This window comes from Nomascus leucogenys, chromosome 18 (assembly GCF_006542625.1).
Source record: "Nomascus leucogenys isolate Asia chromosome 18, Asia_NLE_v1, whole genome shotgun sequence".
Taxonomy (NCBI): domain Eukaryota; kingdom Metazoa; phylum Chordata; class Mammalia; order Primates; family Hylobatidae; genus Nomascus; species Nomascus leucogenys.
In genome coordinates, this window is record NC_044398.1 from 9594271 (window position 1) to 9621220 (window position 26950).

Sequence of the window (26950 nt, forward strand, 5' to 3'; positions counted from 1 at the left end):
AATACACCATGCCTATGCATGCCTATGAACTTCAGCACGTTTCTCCCTTGCTTCTTTCCCACTCACCACCTGGAAAACACTCCCTCATCCTTCAAGCTCAGCTTCTGTGAATCTTTCTCACCCCCTCCCCATGTGAGAATGTCTGCTGCCCTCCTCTGATTCTCACAGCACTCAGTTTATTCCTCCATGCAAAGAGTTTTTTTTAAGATATTGAGTCATATCTGCTGTCTTCTCTTTAATCCATCCCTCCTTTCAGTAGAAAACCCAGCTTCCAACCCGTTTACAAGCAATTCTCCATGATATAAACTTTAGGTAATGGAAAAACAAAAATAGTGAACGCAATCAGAGAGGCTATGCTGATCTATATAGTAGAGAGATAACCTGAGAGGGAACTGGAGAGCATCAAAGAATCCTGCATGAGCCAACTTTGAGGGAGAATTTGGGGAAGTTTTCAGTGAAAGAGGGAAGAGCTTTCAACAAATGGTGCTGGAATAGTTAGATATTCCTATGCCAAAATGGTACCTCTGTACCATAGCAGCTTTGCAGATGTGAGGCATGCAAGTAGGAGAGGAAGCAGATGTTTTGTTACATTGTATAAATGAGACTGCTTTTGGCATTTTTTTTTTAATTTTTGTGGGTACATAGTAAGTGTATATATTTATGGGTTGTGCTGGAAATCTTTTGATACAGGCGTACAATGCATAATAATCACATCAGAGTAAATGCAGTATCCATCACCTCAAGCATTTATCTTTGTGTTACAAACAATCCAATTATACATTTAGTTATTTTTAAATGTACAATTACATTATTTTTGACTACAATCACCCTGTTGTGCTTTGGTATTCTTAAAGAACCTTCCGGCTGGGCACGGTAGCTCATGCCTGTAATCTCAGCACTTTGGGAGGCCGAGGCGGGTGGATCCACGAGGTCAGGAGATCGAGACCATCCTGGCTAACACATGAAACCCCGTCTCTACTAAAAATACAAAAAATTAGCTGGGCGTGGTGGCAGGCGCCTGTAATGCCAGCTACTCGGGAGGCTGAGGCAGGAGAATGGCGTGAACCTGGGAAGCGGAGCTTCCAGTGAGCCGAGATCGCGCCACTACACTCCAGCCTGGGCGACAGAGTGAGACTCCGTCTCAAAAAAAAAAAAAAAAGAACCTTCCATAGAGTTGAAATTGCTTTTCAGTCATTATGCACTTAAACTATTGTGCCTTTAAACATGATGGTGTAGTGAGGTTGGGGCTTTATTCTGGTGACATCTGTCTCATAAGTGTTAGCAACTTGAACTTTTTACTTTCATGTCTGTTCCCTTCTTTTAACCCTCCATTCCCGCTCCACACTCTCCTTGAGAGCGAGGACTTTGTCTTATTTATTCATTTCCCCTTCCCCAAGACTAGAATTTGATGACAGCAGTGACTGAATGATTCCCCTAGAAAATGAGATTTTTTCTGGAACTCTACATACAGTCCACAATGGGTTCTAGAGGATTGCCTGGGAACTCACCAAATGGATACACAGGGGAAGGTAATATTGTTAGGATGCTTGTCCTTTCCAAATCTCATGTTGAAAGGTGACCCCCTAGTGGGAGGTGTTCGGGTCATGGGGGTGGATTCCTCATGAATGGCTTGGTATCATCCTTGTGTTAATGGGTGAGTTTTCACTCTGTTAGTTCATGTCAGAACTGGTTGTTTAACGAGCCTGGCTCTCCCCACATGACACCCCTGCTCCCCTTCGCCTTCCACCATGATTGTAGGCTTCCTGAGGCCTCAGCAGAAGCAGATGGTAGTACCATGCTCCTTGTACAGTTTGTAGAAGCATGAGCCAAAATAAACCTCTTTTCTTTATAAATTACCCAGCCTCAAGTATTCCTTTCTAGCAATGCAAAACGAACTAACACAGAGGCCTTAAGGGCTGTGGAGTCAAACAGGTCTGGATTCTAATCCCAGTTCTGCCACTTAGGAGTTGTGGGACTTGTAACTCTTTAAGTCTCTCTAGAGTTCCCTCAACTGTAAAATGGTGGCAATCACTGTGCCTGCAACATAGAGTTGTTATGAGAATTAAATACATTAACATATGTTAAATACTAAATACAATGCCTGACACATGCAAGCATGCATAGTATAAAGACATATAAAGACATACTATATCTATTTATATTCAAATATATACAGACATATTCAGCTTCTGTTCTAAACCCTCCCTTAAAAATGTCCTTAGCTTCTAGATATGTATATATTAAATCTGGTATTTAATATATTATGCATATGTATATTAATATACATAGACATTTTATTTCTATAAAGAAAGAAACACATCAACAATAACACTATCACAATTATTTATAAGTATGTTTAACTGACTGAAAGAGAGCATTAGGCACATGAATCCTGAATGTATAAATCACTTTAAACTATTAATATAACTCATTTTGCATTATACACATATCTGTCAGGCAAAGGTTAATAGAGAGTTTATGAAATTTGGAATGCAATTAAGTCTCACAGGAATCTCAGCTGGAGGCCATGCCAGTTTCTATGGCAACCAAAGGGCTCAGGCAAGAAGTGGGGGAGGGGGAATTAATTTAAAGGCAAGATAAGCACATAAATATAGCTCTTGCCTACCTTTTCTTCTGCGCTCCAATAAACAATCCTTTCTGCCTTTAAATTATTATGCATAGTCAAGTGTAAGTCAGATTGGTTTTTCATTTCCTAGAATTAAATACATTTTCCCAAATGTTTAAAGGTGATTTCAGTTTTTTAAAATGTATCACTTCTCTGGATATCCAGTTTATAAGTGTGTCAGGTGTAGTCTCAAATTCCTTGGGGGAAAAAAGGAGAGGAGATAAAAAGAACAGAACAAGATGTGGAAGATGATTAGGGGATACCGTGAATAACCTTCTCAACACCAGCTAATGAGGCTTTACTTAGGATCTCAGAGTTGCAATCAGACCAAAGGGAGAAAATGTGGCCACAAACAAAATTGGTTTTCCTGTCACGAATTTTATAACATCACTGAACTGAAGGAGACTTTAGCGACCACCTAGTCAAAAGATTTAATTTTGTCACCAAAAACACTTAGCTTAAGTAGTTAACTAAATACAACTATGGCTGGAATTCAGGAATCTCAGACTCCTGACTGCAGCTTGCTTTGTGTTCCATACTCCACTTTATTCTCTTTCACCTCTTTCTTGTATTCAGGAACATTGTTAACCATGTTCCATCACAAGTAGTTTCCAGTTGTTGAATTTCCTGATCTCCAGATTACTGCATATTATCTGATTTGTTTTTTAAAACCAGATGAATCTTATTTTCGTATACTCCACCTAAGCTCTTAACTTGGTTCACATTTGGCAAGTAACTTCCACTTTGCCATGAACATTGGTTTATGGAAGTTCTACAATTGCTCGTCTGTTTTATGCTGTCAAGCCAGCAGCTGCGTGTTCATGGGCAGCAACATGCACCTGTACATGCCCCATGCAGTCTGTGTAAGGAGAGACTGAGAAAGAGAAGGGTTTGGGGGAATTCCCATAAGAGACACAAGATATTGACAAAAAATAGACATCACAGCTGTTCCAAATCCAAGTCTCTAAGAGGAAAACTTACAAGTGGAAGTCATCCTCCAAGCTTTAAAACTGTTTGGGCTGTATTTGTTGTGGAGTTATGAGGACCCCAAGATTTTGACATAGGAAGATCAAATTGCCAAAAGAAAGAACCAACTGTGATGACAGTGGTTGGAGTGAAAACCTCAGGCTCACTTGGCTGAATCTCTTGTCAGGAATCTCTCCCGACTGTCCAGTGGTTGATCAGCTCTGGTAAAGATGGGCTGGCTTGAAAAATTTCTGCTCTGTGCACTTTTCCTCAGCACCAAGGTCATGGAATATTTGAGATTACTATGGGAAGCTGGTTGGAATGAACCAACCCTTGTTCTGGTGAAATTGAGAGTCGAGAACACAAGACAGCCAAAGACTCTTAAGAAAATCCTGTTGCACAGTCTCAAATTTTTATTCTGTGACCTCAAGTTATTAGGGGAAGAAAACAAAATGTGATAAGGAAAACTAGAATAGTGTGTAATTCAACCAGCATTGTTAAAACAGTGAGTGCCTGCTACCTTCCCAGGGTTTAACAAAATCTGTTGTTTCTTTGTTTCAAATAAATAAAATAGATAAATTCTGTAGTGGAAAACTTATGGTGACTTCTCCGGGTCTCTGCCCATGTGTAAAAAGGGTGTTTTGTACAAGCGAGGAGACAGCTGGACTAGAATCCAAATCTCAGTCTCAAAGACTGAGAAAGGATATCAAAAGTTCAGATCAGATGTTGACCTTACCAATCTCTATAAGCCACAACTTCTTTCTTCTCATTCATAAAATGGGAACTATCCCTGCCAAGCCCACCTCACAATGTTATTATGTGGGTAAAATAAAATTGTGATTAGAGATGTTTTTATTTATTGTGACAGGCACCCTGGGTGTAGAGACACTGTTTGCCCTCCCTCTAATAAGGACACTTGTGTTTTATTATTTATTTATTTATTTTGAGATGGAGTCTCACTCTGTCACCCAGGCTGGAATGCATGGCTCAATCTCGGCTCACTGCAACGTCCAGCTTCTGGGTTTAAGCGATTCTCCAGCCTCAGCCTCCCAAGTAGCTGGGATCACAGGTGCCCACCACCATACCCAGCTAATTTTTGTATTTTTAGTAGAGACGGGGTTTCACCATGTTGGCCAGGCTGGTCTCGAACTCCTGAGCTCAAGTGATCTGCCCACCTGCCTCGGCCTCCCAAAGTGCTGGGATTACATGAGTGAGCCACTGTGCCCAGCCAACACTTATAAAGGACACTTCTCTGCCCACAGCCTCTACTGAATAGGCGGCCATGGTTTTTCATGTGACCATATCAACTTTCACATGCCCACTCAGTCCCAGATGACACAAAAGGCTGCCACTCTAACATTTGGCCAAAGATCTTTGTGGCCCTGCTCAAAACAATAAACTGAGTCAATCAGACTAAATTTCCCAGAAATTTGAACCAAAACACATGGAAAACAATTTGTGTGTCACCGGTGGGAATTGTAGCTAAGAAAATCCTAACAGACTGAGCAATCTCACGTTAGGAGAAGCAGAAAGCATGAGGAAGGAGGAGTCAGCTGGTAGCAGGACAGAAAAGAGATGTGAGGAGGGGAGCCGAGCCTACCAAGAGCAAAGCGCAGAACTGGAGACCCAGGAGCTGCTGCCACCAGGGTTCCGAGAGGCCTCCTGGAAACAGCAGGCACCAAATCTTGCTTATACCACATTCTGGATAGTTCTCTCCAGTTCTTCCACTGTCACCTGGGTCCATTATTTTAAAATTAATTGATTAATATCCTCCCATTATTCAACATAAATTCTTAAACCCACTTCACACGAGCTAATTTGAGTAGGTCTCTGCAACCAAAGAGTCTGAAAAATGGTTGCTGGTTAACTAACCCTCACTCTTGGCTTATAAAAATGGCTTTGTTCAAGTGTTATAGTAACAATTTATCTGAGTGCCTAGACCTGATAAGTTTGTGTATAGCCAAACAGGCAGCAACTTGGTGAGTTGAGCCTGATTGATCACAGATGTTCTCCCTTGCAAGTACAGCCCTCTTCCCTGCCCCTGCCCAAACCCACACATACCCCTATACAATTTCCTCGAGTTTCTGGCATTAGTATGTCTTATCCTGGACAAGGCATTTTATTTTCCCCATTTGGGAAGGTAACACATTAGTTAGCTATCCCATTAAAAGGTATTTGCTTATATGATCAGAACTTTTCCTGTTTTTTCATGTACTGTTAACACAAAAACAGTACATGAAATAGTAACTTAGGGATGAAGGAATGACTCAGTGAGGTTAATGGGACTGTAGAAACCAGGTGAATTGCCAATGGCCAAATAACGGTCCCAAGAGAGCAGGAACTTGGTTTTTACCTGTGGATCAGATATTACCACAATCCACAGAAAAGGCACAGAAAAAAAGCGCTGTAGAATGTTAGAACCAGAAGAGACCTCTGAGATCACCCATTCCATCCATCTCAGGGTAAGAAAATGGGCAGGGCAGGCAGGCCCCATGACTTATCCAATACACATCATCATAATAAGAAGCCTTATGAGCAGAGATCAGAGAGAACTCAAGAGCAGAACCTGCTTTTCTGACTGAGACCCTCCCCACTGCTATCTCATTCAGCCACTGACAAAGTTTTATCAAGATCTTGAAGGCCAACAGTTTAGAAATAAGACTTCCTGAAATAACTCTGCATATCTCACCTACCTGAGGACAGTGGCATTCTAAAAGTAGAAACTTGTTGCTTGAGAGGGACTTATCAAGACTCACAGAGGTTCTGTAATGCCACATTTCCCAGCCTGACCTTTCACAACCAGGGACACAATCCAGGGTGATTTGCAGGGGTTGACTTATGTTTACACATAGATAAAGGTCAGTGAAGCAAACTGCGAAACTTCTTTTCCAGTTTCTACTTTTCTAGCTTCAGTGGAGCTGCCTCTACCATACCTTATTTTTAGTTTGAGAGAAAAGCAGCTAATGACCATTAACTTTCTGATTTTCTGATTTGAATCTCCCACTCAGCCTCTGCTGATAATTGATGGCGCTTGGCATTTTTTCTCTGCTTTCATTCTTTCTCCTTGTAATACTCACAGGATGGTGACTCTTTCCTACGGCTGCTCCATTTTCTTGCCTTCTCTATGTCACTCACACAATATACAAAGAGATGTTCTCACTTGGCTCTGCATTCTTAGGTTTATCCAGTAATTGGGTCCCTAAAAAAGTTTTCTGAGTATTTTAGGATACTTTCCAGATGGCTGTGTGATTCATACTGTTAACTATTGAACAATTCTCATTGTTCCAAGCTTCTCAAAAGATTTTAAGGTATAATCCTTCAAACTTTCAGTTATAACAGCATCATAGTGAAAATCATGGTAATAAATTGCAAAATTTCCAAGGCAAGTCTCCTGATGAGTTCTGAATGAGTCCTTGTATTAGGCCATTCTTGCATTGCTATAAAGAAATACCTGAGCCTGGGTAACTTATAAGAAAAGAGGTTTAATTGGCTCACAGTTCTACAGGCTGCACAGGAAGCATAGCACTGGCATCTGCTTCTGGGGAGGCCTCAAGAAGATCTTACTCATGGCAGAATGTGAATCAGGAGCAGGCACATCACATGGCCAGAGCAGGAGCAAGAGAAAGAGAGTGGGGTGGGAGGTGCCACACAGTTTTGAACAACTAAATCTCATATGAACTCAGAACAAGAGCTCACTTACCACCAAGGAGATAGTCTGTCATTCATGAGGAATCTGCCCCAATGATTGAAACACCTCTCACCAGGCCCCATCTCTAACATTGGGGATTACATTTCAACATGAAATTTGGGTAGGGACAAATATCCAAACTATATGTCTTTAATATTATTCAATAATATCTTTCAGGTCTCCTGGAAAACTTCAGTTGCCTTTGCAAAGTTATGCACTAACTATTCAGAAAGCGTGCCCATATTGCAATGTTAACTGCATTGCATTCTATAAATGCAATGCTGGGTATGCTTCACTGCAGCCTATTTCTGTGGCAGTTGACACTTGATGGAATGAAACCAAAATGTTCAGTCTTTCTGAGGAGCGCCAAACTTCATGGGACAAGATATTTAACTTTTCGGCTGCATAAATGTCTTCTTTTGAGAAGTGTCTGTTCATGTCCTTCGCCCACTTTTTGATGGGGTTGTTTGTTTTTTTCTTGTAAATTTGTTTGAGTTCATTGTAGATTCTGGATATTAGCCCTCTGTCAGATGAGTAGGTTGCAAAAACTTTCTCCCACTCTGTAGGTTTCCTGTTCACTCTGATGGCAGTTTCTTTTGCTGTGCAGAAGCTCTTTAGTTTAATTAGATCCCATTTGTCAATTTTGGCTTTTGTTGCCATTGCCTTTGGTGTTTTAGACATGAAGTCCTTGCCCACGCCTATGTCCTGAATGGTATTGCCTAGGTTTTCTTGTAGGATTTTAATGGTTTTAAGTCTAACATTTAAGTCTTTAATCCATCCTGAATTAATTTTTGTATAAGGTGTAAGGAAGGGATCCAGTTTCAGCTTTCTACATATGGCTAGCCAGTTTTCCCAGCACCATTTATTAAATAGGGAATCCTTTCCCCATTTCTTGTTTTTGTCAGGTTTGTCAAAGATCAGATAGTTGTAGATATGCGGCATCGTTTCTGAGGGCTCTGTTCTGTTCCATTGATCTATGTCTCTGTTGTGGTAGCAGTACCATGCTGTTTTGGTTACTGTAGCCTTGTAGTATAGTTTGAAGTCAGGTAGCGTGATGCCTCCAGCTTTGTTCTTTTGGCTTAGGATTGACTTGGCAATGTGGGCTCCTCTTTGGTTCCATATGAACTTTAAAGTAGTTTTTCCCAATTCTGTGAAGAAAGTCATTGGTAGCTTGATGGGGATGGCATTGAATCTATAAATTACCTTGGGCAGTATGGCCACTTTCACGATATTGATTCTTCCAACCCATGAGCATGGAATGTTCTTCCATTTGTTTGTATCCTCTTTTATTTCATTGAGCAGTGGTTTGTAGTTCTCCTTGAAGAGGTCCTTCACATCCCTTGTAAGCTGGATTCCTAGCTCATCATCACTGGCCATCAGAGAAATGCAAATCAAGACCACAGTGAGATACCATCTCACACCAGTTAGAATGGCCATCATTAAAAAGTCAGGAAACAACAGGTGCTGGAGAGGATGTGGAGAAATAGGAACACTTTTACACTGTTGGTGGGACTGTAAACTAGTTCAACCATTGTGGAAGTCAGTGTGGCGATTCCTCAGGGATCTAGAACTAGAAATACCATTTGACCCAGCCATCCCATTACTGGGTATATACCCAAAGGACTATAAATCATGCTGCTATAAAGACACATGCACATGTATGTTTATTGCGGCACTATTCACAATAGCAAAGACTTGGAACCAACCCAAATGTCCAACAACGATAGACTGGATTAAGAAAATGTGGCACATATACACCATGGAATACTATGCAGCCATAAAAAATGATGAGTTCATGTCCTTTGTAGGGACATGGATGAAACTGGAAAACATCATTCTCAGTAAACTATCGCAAGGACAAAAATCCAAACACCACATGTTCTCACTCATAGGTGGGAATTGAACAATGAGAACTCGTGGACACAGGAAGGGGAACATCACACTCCGGGGACTGTTGTGGGGTGGGGGGAGGGGGGAGGGACAGCATTAGGAGATATGCCTAATGCTAAATGACGAGTTAATGGGTGCAGCAAAACAACATGGCACATGGATACATGTGTAACAAACCTGCACATTGTGCACATGTACCCTAAAACCTAAAGTATAATAATTAAAAAAAAGATATTTAACTTTTCTAAGTCTAGATTTTGTCATTTTTTCCAAATAGTGGGGAATTTCAAAGTTCTCTGAAGTTCCTTCTAGCTCTGTAATTCTATCATGATGAGATGAAGGAAGAACTTTAGAATCACATAGTGCATAAAAGTCATTATTCAATTCAATAAGTGTTTATTGTGGACCCTAGGGCAGAATACTAGAAAATAATCTATGAGAGAAAAAGGGCTAAATAGGACATGATCACTGCCCTCTGCTTTGCCCCAGCCTAATAGAGAGGAGGGATGGGGTGGAAATCATCAACCACAATGTGTTCACTCAAAACGGCATCATGGGGAAGCAGCACTGGCCCAGACTGGGGTAGCTGTTCCTCCATGACTGCACCCCAACTTGACCCTCTGGTCCAGCTGATGTGTAATCAGCAGCCATGGAGTTGTAGCTGCAAGTGGAAATCATATGACACAGAGTGACATAGGGTGATACCTTCCTGTTAGATACTCAAAGACTGTAGAAGACAGAACAACCAATGCATTTGAGAAATCAGTAAAATTTGGAGGCAGGGGAAACAATTGCTTCCCTCATCTATAACTTGGCTGGTTGCTAAGTTGTCCAGCAATAAGAACAGCCAGGGATCTGACAGGAATAAAGAGGACTATAACTCAATTTGGAAGGAAGAGGAGGTGGAGGATGAAAACAGCATGAAATCCTGGGGAAAAGAAGACTATTATTAGACAGGGGTGGTAACCAGTTATCTGAAGCAGCAGATGTCTGAAGCCTTCGATCGTGATGCCTACTAGCAGTCTGTGGGCACCTTCAGTGAGCACAAGACCAGCTGAGCCTCTGTGCTAAAGGCCACTGATGCTCACTACATCTTCCCAATGGCCCTGAACAACTGATTGCAGCCATGAGTCCCAGTAAAAGGAGAAGAAAATACACACTGAATGAAGTTGAAGCATACAGCTGGGCAGCAGGTTGCAAAATTGGCTGAAGGATAAGCCCCCATCCAAATCACTGCTAACCCTTATCTAAGTTCCCAGGAATCCTGGAGCTATCTCCTTATAAAGAGCAGGTCACACAATTCCAGGATTTTCATCTTAACCAAGGTTATCTCCATCCCAAGCCAACAGATCGATGTTAACCCTATGTCAGTTTTCTAGTCTCTGAAACTATTAGATCATTGAAAAAGTGCCCCTAGAATATCTTATGAAATGCTGTGGTTGTGGATTTTCATGCTGTTACCATATGTGGCAACAGAAGCTGAAAGATTCATATACACGTGGTCTTCATTACATCTCTGTGAGAAAATCTCAGAATCACTGGACTGCATCCTACGTTTCTCTCTGCTTCCATACCCCCACTTCCCATCCCCACTTCTGAATCAGGGGCAGGGTTGTGTGATACATTTACTTCATTCTCGTATGAAAAACAACAAGGAGAACTTCACTCCCCACAACCCTTAAAGAAGTGACATAGCCATAAATGGTAAGTGCTGAACGTGTTTTGAGGGCCTGTGTTAGGCAGATGCCTTTAAGCTTCTATGGCAAACATAGACTATAAAGTTCAGCCAACACCTTTGGCAATGTCTTTCCTAGGAATCACTCCTGAACAGCAGCACATTCTTTTAGACATGGATGTAACTACAGGCTTCCTGAAATAAAGATCTAGAAACCATCTGGGGTGACAAAAAAAGCCAGATTGGATTGAGACCTGTGGGCCATGTGAGGCTGTGTGCAGGGAAGGGGGAAACAGTCAGAGGTGACCCCAACACCTTTCCAATGGTGCAAGAGTTGGAGGGCACAGGGAAAGAGAAAAGGAATCCCAGGAAGATTCCTTTCTACTGTCTTTATAGACGTCATCTCACCACTTGTCCTCCCTTTTCCTGCTCCCCAGAGAAATAAGAGGGAAGCTGTAGTCTCAAGGCTTATGTCTCCACTGACAAAGGCTCAGGCACAAATTCGACTACTCAGAGACCATCCAAAGAAGGAGAAGAGGGCAGGCCTGAGAGCTGTCCCCTCTGCAACAGCAACATTTAAGGATCTTGGTGAACCAGGAACAGAGCACCTAACTAACCGAAAAAGCCCGGCCAGGTGGTCCAGGCACAACCAGAGGGAATGGAAAGAGGAAGCAGGTGTGGGCCATCAGCATCACTTTCCACAGGGGTCCTGGTGACTCTAGATGACTTTCTACTGAAATTCACATTACAAAATCAATTAACCTTTGGTCAAGACTATGCTAAACTCTAAAGGAGAATTTTGCATTTGGGGTAATATATCAGTAAAAGGTCAAAGTGAACTATTTGATGCAATGGAATAGGGAATCCACCCTTTGTATATTGTGACAGTTGTTTATGTAAGAAGTTGTCATTGAATTTAATTCGGCAGTTTTTCCTCCAGTATTTTATTACAAAAATTGTAAAACAGAAAAGTTTTTTTTGGGGGGGGTTGCTGAGTTGGGAGGTGTGAACCTGAAGCTTTTGGTGATTGTTTTGCTTGCCAACTAGAGAATGCCTGCATACAGAATGAAGACAGGAAGAGAAGAGCAGGGCCAGGGAAAAACAGAAGGCCAAAATAGGGCCCTGACAGTTATTACTTGAGCTCTTGAATCCATCAGGCTTTGAAATTGGGTTGAGACCTATACTTTGTTTATCCGAATCAAAAATTTTTTTGGGGGGGAGTTTATATTTATTATCTTTCTTTTTTTATTATACTTTAAGTTCTAGGGTACATGGGCACAATGTGCAGGTTTGTTACATATGTAAACGTGTCGTGTTGGTGTGCTGCACCCATTAACTCGTCATTTACATTAGGTATTTCTCCTAATGCTATCCCTCCTGCCTCCCCCCACCCCATGACAGGCCCTGGTGTGTGATGTTCCCCTTCCTGTGTCCAAGTGTTCTCATTGTTCAATTCCCACCTATGAGTGAGAACATGCAGTGTTTGCTTTTCTTTCCTTGCGATAGTTTGCTCAGAATGATGGTTTCCAGCTTCATCCATGTCCCTACAAAGGACATGAACTCACCATTTTTTATGGCTGCATAGTATTCCATGGTGTATATGTGCCACATTTTCTTAATCCAGTCTATCATTGATGGACATCAGGGTTGGTTCCAAGTCTTTGCTACTGTGAATAGTGCTGCAATAAACATACATGTGCATGTGTCTTTACAGGAGCATGATTTATAATCCTTTGGGTATATACCCAGTAATGGGATGGCTGGATCAAATGGTATTTCTAGTTCTAGATCCCTGAGGAATCGCCACACTGACTTCCACAATGGTTGAACTAGTTTACAGTCCCACCAACAGTGTAAAAATGTTCCTATTTCTCCACATCCTCTCCAGTACCTGTTGTTTCCTGGCTTTTTAATGATGGCCATTCTAACTGGTGTGAGATGGTATCTTATTGTGGTTTTGATTTGCATTTCTCTGATGGCCAGTGATGATGAGCATTTTTTCATGTATCTGTTGGCTGCATAAATGTCTTCTTTTGAGAAGTGTCTGTTTATATTCTTTGCCCACTTTTTGATGGGGTTGTTTGATTTTTCCTTGTAAATTGTTTAATTTCTTTGTAGATTCTGGATATTAGCCCTTTGTCAGATGGGTAGATTGCAAAAATTTTCTCCCATTCCGTTGGTTACCTGTTCACTCTGATGGTAGCTTCTTTTGCTGTGTAGAAGCTCTTTAGTTTAATTAGATCCCATTTGTCAATTTTGGCTTTTGTTGCCATTGCTTTTGATGTTCTAGACATGAAGTCTTTGCCCATGCCTGTGTCCTGAATGGTATTGCCTAGGTTTTCCTCCAGGGTTTTTATAGTTTTAGGTCTAACATTTAAGTCTTTAATCCATCTTGAGTTAATTTTTGTACAAGGCGTAAGGAAGGGATCCAGTTTCAGCTTTCTACATATGGCTAGCCAGTTTTTCCAGCACCATTTAGTAAATAGGGAATCCTTCCCCCATTTCTTGTTTTTGTCAGGTTTGTAAAAGATCAGATGGTTGTAGATGTGTGGTATTATTTCTGAGGGTTCTGTTCTGTTCCATTGGTCTCTGTTTTGGTACCAGTACCATGCTGTTTTTGTTACTGTAGCCTTGTAGTATAGTTGGAAGTCAGGTAATGTGATGGCTCCAGCTTTGTTCTTTTTGCTCAGGATTGTCTTGGCAAATGGGGGCTCTTTTTTGGTTCCATATGAACTTTAAAGTAATTTTTTCTAATTCTGTGAAGAAAGTCACTGGTAGCTTGATGGGGATGGTATTAAATCTATAAATTACCTTGGGCAGTAGGGCCATTTTCACGATATTGATTCTTCCTATCCATGAGCATGGAATGTTCTTTCATTTGTTTGTATCCTCTTTTATTTCATTGAGCAGTGGTTTGTAGTTCTCCTTGAAGAGGTCCTTCACATCCCTTGTAAGTTGGATTCCTAGGTATTTTATTCTCTTTGAAGCAATTGTGAATGGGAGTTCACTCATGATTTGGCTCTCTGTCTGTTTTGGGTATATAGGAATGCTTGTGGTTTTTGCACATTGATTTTGTATCCTGAGACTTTCCTGAATTTGCTTATCAGCTTCAGGAGATTTTGGGCTGAGACAATGGGGTTTTCTAAATATACAATCATGTCATCTGCAAACAGAGACAATTTGACTTCCTCTTTTCCTAATTGAATACCTAATTGAATATCTAATTGAATTATTTATTTCTCCTGCCTGATTGCCCTGGCCAGAACTTCCCACACTATGTTGAATAGGAGTGGTGAGAGAGGGCATCCCTGTCTTGTGCCAGTTTTCAAAGGGAATGTTTCCAGTTTTTGCCCATTCAGTATGATATTGGCTGTGGGTTTGTCATAAATAGCTCTTATTATTTTGAGATATGTCCCATCAATACCTAGTTTATTGAGAGTTTTTAGCATGAAGGGCTGTTGCATTTTGTTGAAGGCCTTTAACAGACAGAAAAGTTTTAAAATTTGTTGGCCAGGTGCGGTGGCTCACGCCTGTAATCCCAGCACTTTGGGAGGCTGAGGCGGGCAGATCACAAGGTCAGCAGATCAAGACCATCCTGGCTAACATGGTGAAACCCTGTCTCTACTAAAAATACAAAAATTAGCCAGGCGTAGTGGCAGGCGCCTGTAGTCCCAGCTACTCAGGAGGCTGCGGCAGGAGAATGGCGTGAACCTGGGAGGCGGAGTTTGCAGTGAGCTGAGATCACGCCACCGCACTCCAGCCTGGGTGACAGAGCAAGACTCCATCTCAAAAAACAAACAAACAAACAAACAAAATTGTATGGTGGACATTAATATACCTAACACTTAGATTCTACAATTGCCAAGCTTTGGCTACATTTGTTTCATTCACATATGTATCTACTAATTTGTTTTATTTTTACCCACTTTTTGAAGGTAGAATTTCTACATCATAAAATTTACCCATCCTAAGTGTACTTGATTAGTTTTACCAAAACTATACAATTGTGCAACCGTCACCACAATTAGTCTCTGCTCCCTCTCCCAACCCTAGGCAACTACTGATCTTTATGCCTGTACAGTTTTTGCCTTCCCCAGAAATTTCATATAAATGGAATCATACACTATGTATCCTTTGGTACTTGGCTATTTTTCAGTTAGTATAATGTTTTTGAGGTTCATCCATACTGTTGTATGTATTTATTTTCATTGCCAAATAATCTTCCATTGTATGGACATAACTACAATGGATATTTGTTAGTTTTTTTCAGCTTGGAGCTATTATAAATAGTCCTACCGTGAGTCTTTATATAAGCATATATAAGCATGTATTTTTGTTTCTCTTGGGTAGCTATCTGGGGAAGTGTGATTCCTGAGGCACATGGTGCTTATATGTTTAACATTTTAAGAAAGTACCAGGTGTACCATTTTACAATTCACTAGGCAATATGTGAGGCTGCCAGTATCTTCCTCACTACTACTTGGTATTGTCTTTTTTATTGTAATCATTTTAGAGGGCATGAAGTGGATCTCATTGTGGGTTTAATCTATATTTCTATAATCACTAATGATAATGAGGATCTTTACATGTGCTTACATGTGCTAACTTACTATTCTTTTTTCCTTTTTTTTTTTTTTTTTTTGTGAAATATCTGTTCAAATCTTTTTTTTTTTTTTAAGAAGGTGTTGTTCTGCTGCCCAGGCTGGAATACAGAGAGTGCAGCTTACCATGTCCTCAAACTCCTGCACTCAAGCAAACTTCCCACCTCAGCCTCCCAAGTAGCTAGCACTACAGGTACACACCACCATCCCTGGCTAGTTTTTTATTTTATTTTCATTTTGTAGAGATGGTGTCTAGCTACATTGCCCAGGCTGGTCTTGAACTCCTGGCTTCAAGCAATCCTTCTTCTGGGATTACAAGTGGGAGCCACCAGGCCTAGCCTTTGTCTATTTTTTAGTTGGGATTTCAGCCTTCTCATTACTGAGTTGCAAAGGCTCTTTATATATCCTAAACTCAAGTCCTTTGTTGGATATACAATTTGCAAATATTTTCGCCCAGTTTGTGGTTTGTCTCTTCATTTTTGTAATGACTTTTTTAAATAACGAAAGTTTAATTTTGATAAATTGAATTATTTTTTTCTCATAAGGATTGTGCTTTTGGTGTTTTAAGAAGTCTTTACTTAAACCAAGTTCACAAAGATTTTCTTCTATAGTTTTTCTGTATGTTTTATAGTTTTAGGTTTTACATTTTCATCTATGAGCTACTTTGAATACATTTTAGTGTGGTGTGAAGAAAAGGTCTAAGTTATTTTCTAACAGAACAATATTCAATTTTTAGCACTCTTCCTCCAGCTTTGGCCACTTGCCCTCTGCTTTTTGTTCCAGCCAGACTGACAGTCCTTTGATGCATGAACAGCCATGTTCCTTCTCACCTTCTGGATTGATCTGTGACAAGTCTCTTTGCAGAGGTACATATTCATCTTTGGTACCTGTCTTGTTCCACTTGGCTAACCTCCACTTACTGTTCTGCTTATTAAAGTATGCAATCACTTTCTAAATTTCCTTCACCATCAAATCATGAGCTCTTAGAACAGAGACTCTTAGCTGGGTGTGGTAGTGCATGCCTGTGAGTCCTAGCTACCAGGAAGGCTGAGGCAGGAGGATCACTTGAGCCCAGGTGGTCAAGGCTGCAGTGAGCTGTAATTGCATCACTGCACCCCAGCCTGGATAATAAAACAAGACCCTGTCTCTTAAAAAATAAATTAATTTTTTTTAAAAGAAAATCAAAAAGAAGAGAGACTGCATCTTTTTTGTTTTCTCCGTATCCTCAGATCCTAGAGCAGTGCTTGGCACATGGTAGGTCCTCAAATAACATCTGTGCATGAGAGAATGAAAAGGTACTTCTGGATTAATGAACAATAATAATCTATTTACTTGCCATTCCCCATGAATGTCAAGCTGCTTGCAGTTCAGAGACTATGTTTTATTTAATTTCATGCATCCAGTGTTCAGTACATGCCATTACACATGATAAGTGTTCATGAATATTTATTGATAGGATGAATTTATTGAATGCCTATGTACTCAGGATGCACTAGACATAATAATGGGTAACGTGTTCATGATCCCTGAACATTTTTAAATCTTGCATTTCCTACATATTATACTTTTTGATATTTTAGTCAGATTGTAAGCAAGATTTTCTTCTTGTTAAAGGTTACAATTTTCTCATTGAATACTTGAACCAAAAGCAATATCAGTTCAATGACTTTGTGGATATAAGTAAATTTTATTTTCGTAACTTTAGTACATATGTGGATTTGGATCTGATTAGAGTAGTCAGGTATGTTGTTTGCAAGTAAAAAAAATCTATAACTCTTTCAGGGAAAAAGGAGAAATTATCTAAAAGTCTTTGGATATCTGGTATAATTAAAGTCAACTGCAGAAATTTTGAGAGTTCAAGTGCATTGTGAATCCCTAATGAGAACAATATTATTCATAAATTTCATTTGACCTTGAAATGGTATTTTGTGATTGATATTTTTCCTAAATAGTTATTGACATCTTGTGAAATACTGGCGTTTTATGGAACACACACTAAGAAATGCTTTATTAGAGAGGAACTCCTCTATCATTTCTCAACTTCCCATCTACCTTAAGATCAGTAGTATGTGTTTAGACCGTCTCAAATCAGCAAACTCTCCAGATGAGGAGGTGATCCCATCCTAGCTTATCTGAGGGTCCTGGAACTAAGACTCAGACCTGAAGAATGTGGAGTTTGGCTTCATCAGATTGTGCAGCATGATACTGTGATTGCTTTGGTTTGCTTTTGTTTGCTTTGCTTTGTTTTAAGTCATGATAGAGGGACTTTTACTCCCTATTTTGAACAATTTACATATTAAATCAGGCCAGACGAGGTGGCTAACACCTGTAATCCCAGGACTTTGGGAGGCCGAGGCAGGTGGATCACTTGAGGCCAGGAATTTGAGACCAGCCTCAGAAACATGGCGAAACCCCATCTCTACTAAAAATACAAAAATTAGCCAGGTGTGTTGGCACATGCCTATAGACCCAGCTACTTGGGAGGCTGAGACATGAGAATTGCTTGAACCCAGGAGACAGAGGTTGCAGTGAGCTGATCACACCATTGCACTCCAGACTGGGTGACAGAGTGAGACCCTGTCTCAAAAAAAAAAAAAGAATAAATAAATCACCTTTAATAAAGAAAGAGTTTTGAAGTATATGAAAAATTCACTTTAATTTTATATGCTTGGAACTTTTGAAAGGGATCAGCATTTTGTGGACTTATTGTGTAACAGGGATAAGATTTACCCTCTCATATGAAACAACTAAGAAACTAGACAAAAAATAAAAAACCGTGATTCTCATGACATTCAATATCAGGCAACAAAAGATAGTGATCCCTGAGAGATGGTAAACAAATGAGATGAGCTTACAATTCCCCCAGCTTACTGCCTGGGAAAAGTTTTCAGGCCATTGAGCAGCAAGGGAGACTCAGGCAGAGCCAGACAATGTCCATGAGTTGGGAAGAATGAACTAGGTCTGAGAAGACAAAGGCAGCTAGAGTTTGCAAGCCTTAGGCAAGACAAAAGAGAGAGACACAAAGAACTCTGAATATTTGAAGAGATTTCTCTCAAGTATTCAGTTGAGTACTGGTCATCACATATATGTGGGATCAGAGAAAGAACCACCCAACAGGACTGGAGGAAATAATCACTGACACTTACATAAGGCTGGGAATGGTGGCTATTTCTAATATCCAGGGTAGAAAATCTCATAGTCCATGGAGCACTGGGTATTGTGCTTAAATGTATGCTTCCTCAGTTATGAACTCTAAAATAAATGCTGGTCTGGTTCTACCTAAAAGTCTTAAAAAGCAATACCTGAACAGATCAAAGTATTTTCAACTAACTTAACTACATCCTAGAACTTACAAATTCACAAAGTCTGCAGCCAATAAGAAATTACCATGCATGCAAATAAGAAGAAAAATATGACCCAAAATGATGAAAAAATTAATCAGAAGTCACCCAGAAATGACACAGATGATAGAAATAACAGACAGGGACATTAAAACTGCTATTAGAACTTTATTCCATATATTCAAGAAGCTAAAGAAAAGACTGAAAAACTGAAATAGAGATAGAAGATATAACAAAAGGTCCAAATCAAACATCTAGAGATGAAAACTATGATGTCTGAGATAAATACACTGGATGTTTAAGGGCAAACTAGAAATTTCAGGAAAAAAACTGAAAGATGTAGCAATATAACCTACTGAAAATGAAACACAAACATACATACACACAAATACTGGAAAAAAATGAACAGAGGATTAATGAGCTACGGAAAAGCTAAAAGCCACCTAATATACATCTAATTGGAGTCCCCAAAGGAGGAGAGGAAACAAAAACATAGATATATTTGAAATAATGAACTGGAATTTCTTCCAAATTTGATTAAAAACTCCAAACCCACAGACTGAAGAAGCTGAATGAAGCACAAGCAAAAGAAACCTGGAGGAAATTATACCAAGGCACATTATAGTCAAACTACTGAAAATCAGAACCCTTTAGACACTAACAACCACACTTCTAACTAACATATAGGTCAAACAAAAACTAAAAAAGAAATTACGAAGTATTTTGAACAGAATGAAAGTGGAAATACAACAGATTCAAAATTTATAGACTAAAGGCCGATATTAGAAAAGAAAAAAGGTCTCAGGTCAATGAATCAGTTTTCACCTTAAAAAACTAGTAAAAACAAATAAAACAAATTAAACAGAAGAAAGAAAATAACAGACAATAGAACAGAAATCAACAAAATAGTAAACAATCACAATAGAGAAAGAATGAAATCAAAAGCTCGTTCTCTGGGATCAATAAAACTGTTAAATGTCTAGTCAAAGTGATCAGGAAAAAATAGAAAAGACAAATTACAATAGAAATGGGAGAGGTGACATCACTTCAGACTCTACAGATATTAAGAGAATAATAAAGGAATGTTATAAATAGTTGTATGCCATTAAATGCAACAATGTAAATGAAATCTATAGGCTTCTTGAAAGAAAAATTACCAAAGGTGACCCAAGAATTAGATTAGTGAATTGCTCTATAACCATTAAGGAAATTGAATTTGCAGTTAAAAAAACATTTAATTAAGAAAACTATAGGCCCAGATGGCTCCACTGGTAAATTCCATCAAACGTTTAAGGGAGAGATAATACTAATTTTACACAAACTCTTCCAGAAAATTGCAGAGGAGGGAACATGTCTCAATTCATTCTATAAGGATACCATTATTCTAATACCAAACCAGACAAAGACGTGACAAGAAAGAAAACTACAATCCAGAATCTCTCGTGAACATAGATTGCAAAAATTCTTAACAAAATGTCAGCAGATCATACTTTAGTGTAGTTAACACAGAAATTAATCAGTGTAAATCATCATATAAGTCTGAAAAATGAAAAACCATACGAGCACTTCAATAGCAGCACAAAAGCATTTAACAAAATCCAACATCCAGTCTTCTTTAAAACTTTTAGCAAACTGGAAATAGAAAGGAACTTCCTCAATCCTGCCATTTGCAACAACATGTATGAACCTGGGAGACATTATGCTAAGTGAAGTAAGTCAGACACAGAAAGACAAATACTGTATGATCTCACTTATATGTGGAATCTAAAATAGTCAAAACTCATGAAAGCAGAAGGTAGAAAGGCAGTTGACAAAGGTTATGAGGAGGGGAAAATGAGGAGGTGATGGTTAAAGGGTACAAAATTTCATCTATGCAAGATAAAGAAGTTCTGGAGACCTACTACATAGTATAGTGCCTATAGTTCACAGTATGGTCTTGTATATTTAAAATTGCTAAGATGTAAATCTTATATTGAATGTTCTTATCAAAAACCAAAAAAGAAAAAAGAAAGATAAAAAAGAAAGAGGGAAGGAAGGAAGGAAGGAAGGAAAGAAAGAAGGAAGGAGAGAGAAAGAGAAAGAAAGCAAGCCCTCAACCCGGTAAAGAACATTTATGAAAACCCTACAGCTAACATCATACTTAATGGTGAAAGACCAGATGTTTTCCCTCTAAAATTTAAGAGAAGACAAGAATGTCCACTCTCACTGCTTCTATTCAATACTGTATTAGAGATTCCAGCCAACACAATAAGGCAAGAAAAGGCAATACAAGGCATCAACATTGAAAATGAAAAGATGAAATTCTCTTTACTCACTAATATATCATTTTCTATGGAGAAAAAATCTGGTGCACTCTGCAAAAACCTTCCTAGGACTAATAAGTAAATTTAACAATTTTGAAGGCTACAAGGTCAGTGTACAAGTATCGACTGTATATGCTAACAATCTAAAATTGAAATTTAAAAGTTATCATTTAAAATAGCATCAAAAAATGTAATCCTTAGGAATAAATCGGACAAAGAATGTGCAAGATCTTATCCTGAAAACTGAAAAATTATTGCCAAAATGAAAGCAACCTAAATAAATTGAGAGATATACTAATCTATAGTAACAGAAAGCAGGTCAGTGTGGGAGAGGGATCGAAAGAAGCAGGAGAGAAATTACAAAGGGGCTAAAGGAAACATTTGGAGATAACATTTATGTTTATTATCTGGAGTATATAATAGTTTCTCAGGTGCAAATATTTGTTAACATACTCTACATATGGATACCTCTTTGTATATAAATTATACTACAGTAAAACCTTTTTAAAAGATCAGTTCAGAATATACCACTAACTCAGAATGATTATGTTTAGAAATTAGTTAAATTAGTTTAACTATGATTTATGTTTAGAAATTAGTTAAATTTCATATAGTACTACTAAAAATTGAGTCAACATGTTGCTCATAACTAGAGGTACAGGAGGTAAAAACCACAAGGTTATTTTTCCTTTTGGCACATTTCTCATCTTATTCCATTTCTATGTTCAGTCTTATTTCTTAATCTTAAGAGAAATCAAATAACAGCAACAGATATAATTAAAATAAAAAATAAAAATAAAAACAAAGCAGTGTGAAGGGGATTACTTAGATGGGAGAAGCAGAATCTTGGCACTATTTTGCTAAGAATGTGGTGTATGAAGCATTATTTAGTCAGAGGGGAATGTCCCCTCAAAGGACAAGAAAGCAATCTTCACAAAGGTGAAATGTAAAGAAAAAAGTTGCATGAAAGTGATGGCTTTGAATGGTGGAATGGGTGCTCAATGAGAGCAATTTATTTGTACACGCATGAAACACCTGGTACTGATGGAGAACAGAGGGATGAACAATCTGACTCAGGCTTCCTTTAGCCTTCCAGACCTTACTTCTTGTGTCTTTATAGCCATGCACTGCAGGTCTATAGCTTTCCCACATTTTTTCATTATCAACAAAGAAACCCAATCTGAGTACATTGACTTTTTATTTTTGGCAAGGCAGACAACTCAACCTCTGGAGAATGCTCCCCTGGCAAATCACTCAGGCAATCCCCAATCGACTTGCTGATTGCTCTCATCACATGAGACCAAAAACAATTTCCTGAGCTGGGGGCGGAGTGGACAGGTGAAGGGGATTAGATGGCTATGACTGATGCTGCTTTCTCACTGGTCAATGGGATGGAGTGGAGGATGTGGGGACTCTGGAGATTTCAGCCACACTTTCTAGGGATTCCTGTTGCATCCTATAAAATAAAATGACATGTCACTCTGCATCTCTAGTCAGTTCCCTAAAATGTACCTCAAAACCATCTACTACAGAGGCCCTAAATTTTTCTTCCCTTAAACAATCCACCACTGCATAAAATGTATGCTTTGTTCACGTGGCTTATCATCCATGCCCTCATCATCTGTGTGATAACATTAGCTAAGTGAGTACATATCCTCACTTCTCTCAATGGTTATTGCATTTCCTTTTAAGTCCTGGATCATTACATTTCCTAATTGCTACCCCATCTTTGAAGCTGCAGCTGCTATTTTAAAATCTCACCACAAAACTGTTCCAGTTTCTTTAATTTTTGAAGATTCTCATGATGATGTCAGAGAAGCATTGATTTAGGAATCCATAATTACCACCACCAGTGGGTCAAAAGACTTGGAGTCCACTGTTATGAAAGGAGAAGAATGGGCATAGTCACTCATCCCTATTTAAAGAAATAGAAACCTTGGAGAAAACAAACTAAAAAGCCTCAATTCCATCACTTACTGCTCTTTTCCCTCCTAAACCTTACATATGCCTGTTAGCAGACAAAGCAGGCTTTTGCCAAAAATAATATCTATATGAATAAACAAGGTCAGCAATCAACTAGCTGTACTTACCAAATAGAGTCTGGTATACGAATATTGTCCAATGTGGCACTGGCCAGATCCCCAACTTCTGCTCTGAGAGATCACCTAATCCTTTAAAGAACAGCTGGTTGTCCAGAGAATTTTGGACAATAGAACAATCTTAGGAATCATCGTGGGGCTTGACAAGACTTAAGAACAATTTTGCTTTTGTTTGAGCAAAATTTACAGCCTGATACTGAACATGTGGTATGAAGAAATGCACCCCCCTCACCTTGAAAAGGCCCTGTGAATCTGATCAGTCAGGAAATTTAGAAGGCTGAGAATATGAGGTGTCTAGGTAGCAGCCTGGCCTGGGTACATCAGCAAATATCCATGTCTCTTGGTGGCTCCCCTTTCTTCACTTAAAGGTCAGGTCAGGCAAGAAAAAATCTTTTCATTCTCAAGTACTATGGGTTTCTAAGAAGACAACAGAACATTGACTTTGGTTGGCCTTAGTTGGAAAGGGGCAGATTATGCAACATTAAGATAGAATTTTCGCTTTGTTCCCAAGCACAGAGCCTTTTCAGGTTTTTCTAAACCTCAATTTTAATGCTATCAATGGTGGGAAACTATGTCGAACTAATTCACTTTTCCTACGTGTCCTAAAGAGGAAGGAGGCCAGATGACAGTTGTTTTCTATTAATAGGACTTATGCTTAAATTGGTTAATAATATTGAAATGGGAGAGCTCCCTGGCCCCCTTGCAGGATATGTAATGGGGCTGTGGCTTTCTGTTAGGCCACTGCAGGCTCAAACCCCTTAGGGAGCAGATGCAGGAACTGGGGCAAGTGCTTTTAGGCTCCAGCCCCGTGGTAGTGTCTAAGGGTGGGTGTCTGTGACTCCCAGCACCCAAGTGGGTGCACGTTACAGTGTGCACTTTTAGTCTTGCTGTCCATAGATGGCTTAAGTGTTAACCAGCTCAGTGGATCCTCTGCCTTTTTTCAAGGGCAGAGGGCCAAGTGTGACAGCTTTCTGTACCCAACCTCTTGTCCAGGGTCCCAAAAGAATCAGGTCACACATGGACTTGAAGGATGAATGCGGAGTTTTATTGAGTGGTGGAAGTGGCTCTTAACAGGATGGATAGGGAGCTGGAAGGGGGATGGAGTGGGAAGATGATCTTCCCCTGGAGCTGGGCCATCTTAGCAGCTGAACTCCTCTCTGACCACCCCCAGCCAAACTCCTGTCAGCATTCAGACTCTCCTTCTCTTCTCTCTTTCCCTGCTACACCATTCTGCCATTTGTCTGCTTGTCTCCTCATCTCCTCATATCCTCATCTGCTTCTGGAGCCTGGGGTTTGGGGCTTATATGGGTACAGGATGGGGGCGTGGTGGGCCAAAAGGCAACTTTTGGGCACAAAAACAGGAATGCCTGTCCTCATTTAGGGCTGGGATATCCAGGCTTGAGGGTAGGGCCTTTGCCAGGGAACTGCCCTCTTCTACCCAGTATTTCCCTGTCTCTTGTCCCTACCAATATTACTCTATTTTAAAAGAAAACTTAGTGAGAAGCATTCTTGGGTGTTTTATTGTAGGAATTTGAAGCCTGTGAAAGAAGTAACTGGGTGAGATCTGGGGTGGGGGTGAGTATTGGATTTTGACAGAAGTAAGGCTAGGAAAGCTTCTAAGGGGTGTTGTGTTGAGTTTCCAGTGAAAGTGGTAGCAGGAAAAGGAGAAGTAGGGGCACCCAATCTCCCCTTCATCCTTCCCCCATTTTCCTCCAAGTGTCATAAAAATGGCTATCATTGAATCATCCACAAAACTCCCCTAAACTGACTCTGGGCGGGGTAGTAAGCATATGGTAGAGGGGGTATGGGAGCTGCAGTCAGTAAGGAAGAGGAGGGAAGTCGTGGTTCCTATTAAGAATTGTAGCTTAAGTAAGATATGAGCTGGTCAGAGACAGCTATTATTAGATTCTATATACAAAGTGATGTCACTTCTGAGTTCCTTAAATCTTTAGCTATAATGGCCAATGAGGTTGACTGTGTCCCTATTCATTCTATTTTAATGTAAGACTGCCAAGAAATAAGCTGGAAGCATTCAGGAGGTATTTAACACTAAGCCAGCTTAGGCCCTCAAAGAAATGATTAGAGTTTAAAAAACAAAAACCTAGTTGACCAGCTGCCTCCTCTCTTAAAAAAATACCTGAACTTCCCGAAATGGTGATCTTCACGTTCCTTGATGGGCACAAACATCGCCTGAACAGTTTGTTTCCATTTGTTTCAGAGATGTTTACAAATGCTCATTAAAACATTTTTAAGACATCTTCTTTAAAATACTTATCAGATTATTCCAACATCTGTGTTGTCTCAGTAGTGGCATCTGTTGATTTCCTTCTCTCATTCCAGTTGAGAGTTTCCTGGCTCTTGGTATGATGAGTGGTTTTTTATCCTATTCTGAACATTTGGGGTGTTACATTATGAGGCTCTAGATCTTATGTAAATCTTTTGTTTTAGCTGGCCTATGCTGAAACTGGACTGGTGGTGGAAGCCAGGCACTAACTCTTTATCACTGGAAGGAAGTGGAAGTCCAGACTCCCCAGCAGCCTCCATTGGTACCACCATGGCAGGGAGCGGGGAGCTATTCATTACCAGCAGATGAGGGTTAGAAGTTCATGCTCCCTGGGTAGTCTCCACTGAACTGAAGGAAGGCATTCAAGGAAGGGCAGCTCATCGCCACAGGGCGGAGGTAGAAATCCAGGCTGCCTACTTGACTTCCTGGGAGACCACCTCAGCATGGATGGAAAAGGGCACCTCATCACCTCCAGGTGAGGATGGAAGTCTAGGTTTTCAACCTATGCTTCTCAGCCTTTTCTACAAGGTAAAGGTATGACATGGATTCTTCCCTGGTATTTTGTTAGAGTAGATTATTTATTGTCAAAATTTTAAAAATAATATTGCATACATGATGTCCAGGAGTTTAGCTATAGTTAGTGATTAATCCCTAACCAATCTACCTTCTTCTCTCCACCTTTCAGAGACTTTTTATGTTTGTTTTATATATAATGTCTGTGTTTTTAGCTGCATTTTATAGGAAGGCTAGGGAGAAATGCATTAAGTTCATTTGTCTAGAACTGGAAGTCCTACAGTTTGTCTGCTAAAATGTAAATTCCTGCCCACCACCCATCTAGGAAATTCTGTTTCCATTACATCAGCATGAAGCGCAGGAAACACTGAAGAAACCAAGCACAGAAAAAATGAAGAGGACACTGGTCAAGCTCCATAAATACAATAAACTGAATAATATGGTTATAAAAATGACTATAATAATAAGAATCTGTTTTCAAATGATTGTCACATTCCATTCTCTTTGGCCCTTATGCCATTTACAGAAGAACCCAAGGTAGTGATAGGACTTCTCCAAAGTCACACTGATAATCAACAGAAGAAAATAGAATCCAATTTGATTCCTGGCTTTTTTTTTGGCATGCCTTAGCTCTGAAATTCTTCTGTGTTTATAGTCAGCTTCAGCCCTCCAAATTTTGTTAGGTCAGTGGTTCTCAACCTAACCACACTTCTAGGGAGCTTTAAAAAATGCTTATACCTGAGACCACCCCACCCCTCACCCACTCCTTCTCAGAAATTCCCATCTCGGGTCTAGGTTATGGCCAGAACGTCAGTATTTTACTTATTCTCCCTAGATAATTTCAATGTGCAGCCAAGAATGAGACCACTGTTTGTGTTTTTATTTCTTCCTCAAGTAATTAATTGTAACCTTTCTCCTTTAAAGAAAAACAGTAATTTTTTGCTAATAGCAATAAGGAGAAACA